The 11152-nt window shown below is 38.6% G+C and overlaps 4 non-coding genes across 4 annotated transcripts; 1 reads left to right on the forward strand and 3 right to left on the reverse strand.

Moving 5' to 3' along the window:
* Positions 1–73, reverse strand: TRNAA-AGC. Its single transcript has one exon. It is a non-coding gene; the product is annotated as a tRNA-Ala (tRNA).
* A 494-nt stretch (positions 74–567) lies between these two features.
* Positions 568–640, reverse strand: TRNAA-AGC. Its single transcript has one exon. It is a non-coding gene; the product is annotated as a tRNA-Ala (tRNA).
* A 2781-nt stretch (positions 641–3421) lies between these two features.
* Positions 3422–3494, forward strand: TRNAA-AGC. Its single transcript has one exon. It is a non-coding gene; the product is annotated as a tRNA-Ala (tRNA).
* A 924-nt stretch (positions 3495–4418) lies between these two features.
* TRNAA-AGC lies at positions 4419–4491 on the reverse strand. The gene has a single exon. It is a non-coding gene; the product is annotated as a tRNA-Ala (tRNA).
* Positions 4492–11152: the final 6661 nt, after the last annotated feature.

An 11152-nucleotide genomic window follows, 5' to 3' on the forward strand; every position in this document is an offset into this window, starting at 1 on the left:
TGGAGAATGCGGGCATCGATCCCGCTACCTCTCGCATGCTAAGCGAGCGCTCTACCATTTGAGCTAATTCCCCTCCCTTTTACTGTCAACAGGGACCACAAAACTGTGATCATCTGTGTGTATCCAAAATTGCAGTTCCACGCATAAAAGAGTTTTCTCTCTTGCTCTGATCTCTATTCACAAATGAAAACATTCAACTTCGATTCCAAAACAGGTGTCAAATAATGAATTTGTAGCATTTCATTTAGTATTTTCAAATGAAGTAGTAAGAAGCAAGACAAACCAAAAAACCAGGTGTATAAAATACAAGTTCATTACTTGCAATTCATTAGAGGAAGTACTTTCCAGTATTTGGTTTTCTCCCCACCAAAGTCAGTTTCTATTTTTTTTTTAAATATTAGTTAATTATTTTAATTTATTCTCGTCAAACATATGCCAGGATTTAAGAAATAAACCATGTACATCTAAAAAATAAGAACTTATTTTACTTCAAAATTCCAGTTCAATACATGAAAACATATTTTGTAGTTAACTGTTTTTTCTCCGACAATAAACAAAACATACCCGTGGAGAATGCGGGCATCGATCCCGCTACCTCTCGCATGCTAAGCGAGCGCTCTACCATTTGAGCTAATTCCCCCCCACAACACTCTCACTGCAACCATGTCTTTTAGTAACCACAAATACAAACTGCCTTCCTTTTACTGACTGTGCCTTTATCATGGGTAGTAATGCCAGAGCAACCATTCAGAACACTTAGTAACATTTGACCTTGAGCTTGTCTTTTTTTTTGTCCAAGATGACAAACTCCGCAAGTACTGTGATAAGGCACTTTATGCTAAACTTGCATGACAAATTCACGACCTGTGGCCTTTCAGTGCCACCCAATTCCCACTAGACTTCTCTGAAGAGGGCAGCTGCTGCTCCTATGTTGAGGGAAGTTACATCACCGACAATGCAGTGCAGCAGCTTGAAGAGAATACAAAACTCACACTTGCCCCAAACTCCCCTAAGAAGACCATCCAGAAAGCAAAAGTCAAACCTGCTTAAATTGGCTTATATCAGTTTACATTAGTGTTGCCAAAGAGATGCATCAAAGTCATCTGTGTTAAAGTGTCCTCGTTTCAGCTGGGATAGAGTTAATTGTCTTCCTAGTAGCTGGTACAGTGCTATGTTTTGAGTTCAGTATGCGAAGAATGTTGATAACACACTGATGTTTTCAGTTGTTGCTAAGTAGTGTTTAGACTATAGTCAAGGATTTTTCAGCTTCTCATGCCCAGCCAGCGAGAAAGCTGGAGGGGCACAAGAAGTTGGCACAGGACACAGCCAGGACAGCTGACCCAAAGTGGCCAACGGTGTATTCCATACCATGGGACGTCACATCTAGTATAGGAACTGGGGAGTGGGGGTGGGGGGAATCGCTGGCTTGGGGACTAACGGTGTCAATTGGTGGGTGGTGAGCAATTGTCCTGTGCATCATTTGTTCATTCCAATCCTTTTATTATTACTGCTGTCATTTTATTAGTGTTATCATTATTAGTTTCTTTCTATTAAACTGTTCTTATCTCAACCCAGGAGTTTTACTTCTTTTCCCAATTTTCTCCCCCATCCCACTGGATGGGGGGGGAGTGAGTGAGTGGCTGCGTGGTGCTTAGTTGCTGGCTGGGGTTAAACCATGCCATAAGGTATGTGGACACAAAGCCTTCACAGCTGAAATACCCTAAAGAAATGAAAAAATGGAATTAAGAAGGTCAGGTTATTTTCAGCCATGTAGGTAAGGAAGTTCTCCCAACCAAGCGGAGAAATTAGAAAGTTTTACTCATCATCTTCCATGAAAACTTACCAATCACAACAAATTCAAGACACAAAACAATGGGCTGTCAATTACATGAAATACACATTTTAATCACTGAAAATAGTACTGTTGCAGAGGTCTTTCCTCACCCTTATCTGACTTTGTCATCAAATTTTTTCTGTGAGCTGAATTGTCTGAGCTTTAGGCCTTTTCAGTGGCAGCAGAGTGAGATTTGGGGGTGAAAAATGGAGAGAGGTAATCTTCCATTTTCTTACTGACTCAGACTGCACAGGGTAGATAAAGAAAACTGTACAAAGAGCTGAACCTTGTGAAATATGATATGGGAAAGTTCCCAGCTGCAGACATGCAGTGGGCCATCCCTGAGCCTAAGATGTGTGCCTGTGAGAAGGACTGAAACCACTTCTGCATATTTGTTTTCCCCTTAAGTTTACTCCAGTGAGGTAGCTAAAGTCAGTTACAGTATACTGCAAGAAACAGTAAGAACAATTTTTTTCTGCTTTGTCGTGCAGAGATTGAGGTAAGGCAAAAGAATATTTAAATTCTATGAGAACGTTTGCAGTGATAACTGTGGTTTTAGTTCCACATGTTGGCCTGAATCTGGATTGTGACAGATTTGAAGTACTACCTTACTTTAGACAAGCTGTAACTAGCTGATGCTAAATTTCATAATTTATTTTCTTTTGACTGGATGCTGCCATCCAGTAAGTTAAATCCATTAGGGAAAACTGCCAGCACATGTACTGTTGGATTACTGCACACATTTTACTGCACTAGCAGAACTTACTTTTCTGCGTTTAAACAGAAAGTGAGAAATCTTTTATTATATCTTTTTCATTGCCTTTGTTGTTTAATAGTATGCCAGTGTAACCACTCTCACTGTAAACTACATTTTCCTTCTTTAAATCCAGAAAGCAATCCTTGATTTAATAACCTGGGAATAGAGCTTTGCCAATGTGCTTCTTACTGAAAGTCAGTTAGTGTAACTACACTTGAATTTTTATATTTCTGAAATGTTTTTAGTAACTCCATATATCTAAGATGCAATACTATTTTAACTGAATCATCCAAGTCAATACAAAAAGGTAGAAATACCTAGCATATAACTTAGGAAGATATAAATGAATACTTTCTCTCCATGAACTATGATAAACACGAACTTTTAAACCATTGCATTTACCATTTACATACAGCTAATTAGAAAATAAAGTTGGAAAAGAAAATAAAAAGACTTGGAAAACAAGAAGGAAAATCTCATTGCCCTTCAGTGACTTTTACCAGTATACTTTCTAGACTTACAAGTCTTTTGGTATCTGCACTGTAACAGAGGAAAAAAAGTAGTTCTCTCTCCTTCCTCAATAAACACTAGAGGAGGCTTTGTTCAGGAAAGTAAGTGTTGTTTTATCAAATTAACATAGCAGAAAATGCATTGGTATGCTTCTCATATGTCAAGGGAGTATTCTGACTTCTAAGCTAACAGGCTTTCCACATAAATAGTGATGATTCAGTGTTATTAAATTAGCAGACTGACTCAACAAAGTAATTATATCTAAAGCAGCCAAGCTATGATTCAGCAGAAGTAAATCCACTCCTCATGTTATCAAGCAAGGGGAATTAGCTCAAATGGTAGAGCGCTCGCTTAGCATGCGAGAGGTAGCGGGATCGATGCCCGCATTCTCCAGTGTTTTGAGAGACTGAGAATTTACAGCAGCGTATGATTTTCTTCCATAAATTGTTTGTGTTTGTAAAAGAAAATATATAGCTAGTAATATATACCATTTCATACAGCAAATAAAACAGGAAAAAATCTCAATCAGCAGACTACACTTGTGAACTCTCTGAAAAATTATTTCTTCACAAAACAACTTAATACTAATGTTATTCTGTAATACAGGAAATAAAATTCACTTCTGTCCCTTACAAGTGCATTTAATTTTAATGTGAGCATTTTGTTTGTTTTTAATTACATGAAAAGTTAGTGAAATTCTCTATAAGAAGATGTAAAAGTATGTAGTTGTCTATATAATTATCAGCTCACCATAGAATTACTGTCTCTCCAGCTACCTTGCACCTGTTGTAGCTAGGATGGGCATGACACACTTGCTCCTAATCTGAGTTTCAAGCGACAATCAATCTCTCATGATTTCACTCAATTTCTTCCTCAAGCCATGATAAGAAAATAATTTGTACTTTAAAAAAAATGTTCATTTTTTATCAACATTAACAATTTAAATCATTCATATTTTGCATGTGCTTCTTAAAATTGACTGATTTTAATCCTTACAAAACTGTTACAGAAAAATGCATCTAAATTTAAAATAGCCCCACAAAATAAGGTAGTATAAACAGGGAACTAATATTGCACCACAGCAAAAAATCAGAAGAAACAGCGGTATCTGTCAGTGTGGTTGTGTTTCATTCTTTAAAACCCATTAATAGGAATTTATTTCTTTTTTTGTGCAAGCAGTTACACTAATTTTAGACAAAATATAAGTTTACAAGCTTCTCTTTTCCAAAACAGCAAAAAAATTACAACTGGTAACTGAAAAAAATGAAGTATTGGTCACAGTAGTGTTACTTAAAAGTAACACCGTTAAGTCGCAAATGGAGAATGCGGGCATCGATCCCGCTACCTCTCGCATGCTAAGCGAGCGCTCTACCATTTGAGCTAATTCCCCCTGTAAAGTACACGCTTTGTTCACTGTCCCTTCCTACTTTTGCATTTCTCACTTACAGAATAACCCATAAATTATACTGAAATTTGCTCTGCTCTCTCAAGTACAAACAAAACTTTCTTTCCCAAATCACACTGATTCTCCACCCAAAAATCACACTGGTAGCTGGGCAGTAAGAGCCCACTGCTGGAGTTCTAATCCCTTACCGAAGTTACCGGTAGGCAATAACAACACGACTTTTTAGTGAAATGCAGAAACAATTAGGTCTTTCTTAAAGCACATTACTTTTGACAGCCTTAGAGGGAATTTTGCCTAACATGAAATCTGTACTCCTTGATGTAACAGCACGTGTTTTATTCAGCTGAGCTGCATCTGGGTAACAGGTCTGTGTTTCCAAGCAATTGCAGATTTATGTTCAAACCAAACAATGATGACTGCTTAGAGAAATCAGGATATAGTTAAAGATTATATTTTTCTAAAATAGACTTTTCCTATTTGTAATCCCTAGGTGGACTAGAATCAGATAAATTACTTTACCCATTTCCACATTTTACAACATAATAGATGTGACTGAATAGGTAGAGTTCTTCCAGTTCTTTCTTTTGTGGCAATGGAGTCTGGGCCCAATTAAAAAAAGGACAAAAAAAAAAGCACTCAGGCAAATGGAACACTGGAAAACGAACTAATAGTTCACATTCTTTATTTCCATCTCTCAGGAATTCTTAAGGTGTGACTACATCACCAGATAAAGACTCATACACACATACATGTAAAAATCAAGAATACATAATTAAAATTTAAAAAAAATAATAAAAATCATGGCTATAATGAAACAGCAGTGAAAATGCTGTCCAGTGGTTTTGTTTCAGCTCTGCAAGATCAGAGTCAGAAAACACTAAGAATGTAGGGTCTTCCAGTGTTTCCTGTTATTTGAAGTTACGTACTAAAGTCTTCTACCTTTGAAAGTGGCATTTAGAGAAAAAAGAAGTAACTGTTTATGATTTCACACTATCATAAAATAGAAATAAAGTAAGCAAAAGAGATCTACTTTGCTAGAACTGGAACGTGCAGATTTGTTGACCTAATGTGACTGACACATCATGACCACCATGTATCAACACACTTCATGTGTTTCAGCTTCTTACTTCCTCGATCTCTATATATTGTCATTTAACTTGGAGGATTGAAGCCATATCCCGCATATTTAGATTTGCACAAATAGCTGCTGATTCAGAGTGCTGGGAATTATGGTCAACTAACTGTTCATTAGTCAGAAAATAACACTGAAATAGATAAAAAGAAGAAATAGCAGGCAGTAATGGAAAGACACACAACTGACCCCAAGAAAAGGGACCCTGGGGAATCCTTGTAAAAAGAGGAAGGGGAATTTGAGTGAACCCTTCAGAAATCTTGTAAAGTCTGGGACTTTCTTTTGCTTTGATTCTTAAAAAAAAAAAACCAAACAAAAAAAGGCAAGAGAGAATTGTGAACTTTTATGTAATACTGTAAATGTAGTACATCTTTGCCTTTCTAGAAAAGAGTATCTGAAATTAAATTTATTAAATAACTCTAGAAACAACTCTCTTGCAGTTTCTTTCTTGATTTGCCCAAGATCCTTGAAGACACATGAATCACACTGACATATACAGATCTTTCAATTCTCTCCTCTCCAAGGACTCGGTGATCTCAGAAAGTACAATAACCAAACTCCAGTCTTTGCAGGACATCTAGGTTAATACCCGAATAACACATATTTGATTTTTTTAATAAATGGGATTATACTTGCGTCCATGACATAAACCAGAGTATCAAATTTTAGAACATTTTACTGAGCCAAATATTTAAAGAGTACATCCTAAGTCATCCTCTGCATATACAGTTCTTGCCGTGCCATATATAATTCAACAATAATGTCTACGGAAGTTCTCTGCAGTCAGCAACTCAGTACTTAGCCATATACAGATTCAGAGACAGTGGAATTTTATTAGACAGTATCAAATCCCTCAAAGTCAACCTGTATGTAATCATGCTTTAAAAATATTTGACCATCCTAACTCTAACACAGAAAACTTTTTGTGTGGCATTTCCTCCAGACTGTCAGCTGTTCAACCCTGATAATTAAGCTCCTTGCCATTGTGCTCTTCCAACTTAGATCAGACTTTCAAATGCATTACCCAAACTTTTTTTTTTTTCTCCAGAAGATCCCAGACAGCATGCTATTGTGGCATTAGGACTAGCAAAATCTCAGAAAGGGAGGAAAAAAGGTGGTAGCAGAAAAACATTTAACGCAGAACATCTCAGGTTTACATTTGTACATGTATGAATGGTTTTACTACTGTAGAAAGTTCTAACTGTAGAAAGGATGGGGATACTCAGTGAAGATACTTCTGGCTTTCTAATGCAACACCACTCCCTCATTACTTTTCTTGGAGTTCCATTCACAGCATAAGACAATTTCTGAATGACTGTGGGTTTTTACTGAACCTTTGGCTTTCTTGTCTGAGCAACCTACATCATCCTTTAGCAATACATGGTATCTGTAATTTCTGACACCATGAGCACAGAACTCTTAAATGTAGACAAAAGATTTCAGGAACCTCACAGCATGACGTGGCTCAGAATATGCAGTGCTTCAAAAGACAGCACAGAAAACCTCTAAGCAGCTTAATTAGGGGAAGCCCAAGTAGGCCTGCAGTTGCAAATTCACTTTTAAGATAAAACAGCAGCAGCAGTTTAAGACAAATACAGCGGTTTTTTTATCCAAAGGTACTGTGGTATTATTTTAGGAATGTAAACCAATTATCATAACAAAAGGAATAGAAAACAGAATCTTCTAGAGAAGGCAGGAATACCAAAGAGGTGAAGAAGCAGCAAGATGCTAATTATCATTGACCAGAGAAACGATAGAATTCACAAGCTAGCACTCCCATTAGTTATAAATCACTAACACTAACCTCACTTTCTGAAATCGTCAAATGCTGCTGCAGCATCCAAGATGCCAACTCCCTGTTTTGCACCAAGAGCTCTGAAACGTCCAGAAGTTCCTTTGCTTAGTCATATTTTAACTAGAAACACAGCACTTCTGGTTATGATGAAAACATTCCAGAACACCAGTGACTAAATCCCACTTTCAGAAGTGACTCAGAGTTATACCACAATTATGGCTATAGATTTCAGTACACTACAGAAACAAAGTAGCTTTAAATGAGTTGGCTTGACTACTAAAAATTCCACTCACTATTTTACCCTGTTTTAGTGAGAATGCCTTCTGTTCTCTGTATGATTGACAAAAATAGGTGATCTAAAATCACTCACAGACAAAAAGCACGACTCTCCTCCAAACAGGAATACATAACTCTAAGGTTTGCACTTCAAAGCAATTAACACCCCTCCCCCCCCCAACCCAACTGTAAGTAACCCTTACAGATTTTCATTTGTGGTTGGTTGGTTGGGTTTTTTTTTCCTAGTATTCCTTCAGAATAGAAATCAGTGAAGTCTTAAAAACACCTATGTTGTAAACCAACCAACCAACCAGAACCCTTATAACTGTGTTTGCATTAGGCTTGTATGAACACAGCCCAGGCAGGAACAAGGCTTCATCATGCCAGCTTTTGAATGGCAAAGCACATCTACATGGCTTAATTAAGGGAAGCACCAAGCAGGCTTACAACTGCACATGAACTGGCAAGTACTGCTGCCCATGAAACTTTTTAATTTGTTACTAATCAGTGGTACTCTTAAGGCTTTAACACAGCAAGTGGGGGAAAACTTACTTAAAATCAAACAAACCCCAGAACTAGCTATAAATTAAGCAGTGACAAAATAACCTAAGGACAGCTACAGTATGCTCAATTCATTCTTCTAGACAGCCTAACTTTCATGTTGATAGATTTATCATTAAAATGAAACAAATAATTATGTCTCCAGTTCTATATGCAAAGCTGTATTTAAAGCATTGAAGGAAATGTGTTCTGGACCTCAGAAATAATTTTAGAGAAAATCAGTATCAAAATATGGAATTAGGCAACAAAACCAACACCCTCCTTTGGGAAAAGCAAAGCTAAACAAAAAACCAGTACTGTAAATCACACAAAAAGCCACACAGCAGGTCTTGAGTCAGAAGAAACATCCTCCCACAATTACTGCTGTTCTTTATGGCCACAATAATAATAAAACTTGATTTGTTGATGAAGATTTTACTGATCTCTCACAAAATTTTACCTCCATTTTACTGTCATTCATTGTTTTATATCCAAACCACAGGACAAAAACACGCTAACCCCCCCCCAAACAACTAACCAACCAAAAAAACCAGCAAAAAAAACCCCTAACCTAGAAAGATTTGCTACTTTTAGTAATATTTGCCACTGCCATTACCCTGTTTGAGGAAAATCAGTGCAGTCCATCTGGGAGGTAATGTATCAGTACAGTACAATACTGTAATATTGATCAAGGTATCAATGCTGGAAACAGCTTAGCCAGGCAACCTAAGTAACTTCAGTTAGCATTAGCAGCCACAACAGAAGCCTGCAAGGACCCAAATAATTCATGTTAAATATGCTGCTTTTGTAAGAAGTACAAAACCATAATGTTCTTTGTGTGTATTTACCAGATTGGCATTTAAGTTAACCTAGTCTTAAGGAGGCAGTGCGCTGACATCTCAGCTCAGAGGGAGATCAGACTATCCTTTTATGCTACTCTGGAATCTCTTGTCTGACCACACAAAAATCACAATCGTGGTTTCAACCCATAACAACCCAAACCTGAAAACTGAAGTACTCAGCAAGACATCCAAGTTAGCATCCTCTTTCTCTAAAAGCATCAATGGTTTTTAAATTTCTGTCTAGATAATCATAAGGCTTTCATATTGGCAAAGATTTCATTATGTTTCCAGATGGGAAAACTGTAAGTCATATATTAATACAATTACGCATTTTGGTCTCTTTTTTAGGAAAAGGGCTATATTCACATCACCACTTCCTCCTCTGATTTTTTTGAAGACCTGACATCTCTACCAACTTCATGAGGGTTTCAAAAGAGTTTCAACATCAGAGGGCTCATGTACAATGCCTTCCTTGAACTAAGATGGCAATATAGAAAAACTGTATTATTCGTTTTACATACCATCCAGCTTCAGATACTCCTTCCAAACAGTTTAATAATAGTGAAAAAAGGCTGTTATAAAAGCAGTGAGATTGACTATGCCTGAATCCAAATGGATCTGCAACCTTTGTCTTCTAAATCACCACTGTAACGATCCAAATTTTCTCCACATTCCCTGTTAGCTCCAGAAAGGAGAGGATGTGTGCTGGTTACACCTAGAGCTCTGCACAGGCTGCCTGGCTAATCGGCTATCACGAAACAACACATACAGCATTTTCCTCATGTTCCTTTAGAGGCTCTGCAGAGCCATTGATTTTCACAAAACACTGGACATTTATCTTTCAGATTTTTAACCATTTTTCACTTTTGGTGCAAAAGTTACCAGGGGTGGGAGTGACAAAGATTTCCCTCATTTAGAAGAGGACTGAAGAAGATTTGATATTCCTAAATCCTGTGGATTTTACTAAGGAGCAGAACTATCTATTCACTAAATGAGAATTTCTCCAGAATAATGCAGTAGTTTTAAGAACAATAACCTCATCCAAACAAACAAAGCAGAAAAAGACCTAAGGAGCTGGTTATATAGAATGAGCTGAAAAATATGGCTGGCTGCAATGTTCAAAGATTAGAGGTTGAAGGTACACAGAACTCAATGAAATCCAGTGTATGTTTAGCATTTGATTACTTAGGTCCATATGAAAATCTGAGAGCTTGTCTTTTTTTAATTTATACACCACCACACTACACAGTCATTTTAGCATTAGAACAGAGAAACCAGACCTATCAGTAGAAGAGCTGCGTTCACTGATGAAGCTACCTGCTTACAGTGTACTCAAAACACAGGTATAGCACAGAACCGTCACAACCAAGCTGAATTAAAACCAAAAAGTTTAATTTAGCACCCACTTCGACAAGTTCTTCATCCCACGTCATCCTCCTCCGATTTGATTCTTCCACTTCTTTCTTGGGCTCAATGATGCACTCTTGAGTGAACTCTGGCTGAATAGTACCAGAAAAGAAAGAAAACAACAGCTACTAAATTTTTACTAATAGAATGTAAGATTCGTGTTGCAGCAGGCGTTGAGAACGATCGAAGGAGAGCTGGAGCCCGAGCCACGGTAGCGCAGGGCACAGTAGGAAGCGCCCCAGAAGAACCCACAAAACCCCCCCTCTCCCGCGAGCAGCACCACCCGCTGCACCTCCTCCTTCAAGCAAGCACCCCCATGACCTCAAAACGAGTTTTCATGAGACCCACTAAAGCAACCATCACGACCAGAAAACCCCTGAGTAAAAGGCTGCAAACAAACCTCCCCCGCCGGCTTTGTCTTTCGACGGTCTCAGCCCACACTCGCTCAGGTTGACAACAACCCCCGCGCAGTGGCAGTGGCAGTGGCCCCGACCCGCAGGTTCCCGCCTTCCCGCCCCCTCAGGGCCTGCCCTTCCCCTGCCCTTCCCGGGCACCGGGCGCCCCCGCCCACTGCTAGAACCTTCGGCGGCGGCGCGTGCTTTCGCCCCCCCCCCCCCCCCCCCCCCCCCCGCCGCCCGCGGCGCCGCCCCGCGC

This window comes from Haliaeetus leucocephalus, unplaced genomic scaffold (genome assembly GCF_000737465.1).
Source record: "Haliaeetus leucocephalus isolate CR32 unplaced genomic scaffold, Haliaeetus_leucocephalus-4.0 Scaffold428, whole genome shotgun sequence".
NCBI classification, from domain to species: Eukaryota; Metazoa; Chordata; class Aves; order Accipitriformes; family Accipitridae; genus Haliaeetus; species Haliaeetus leucocephalus.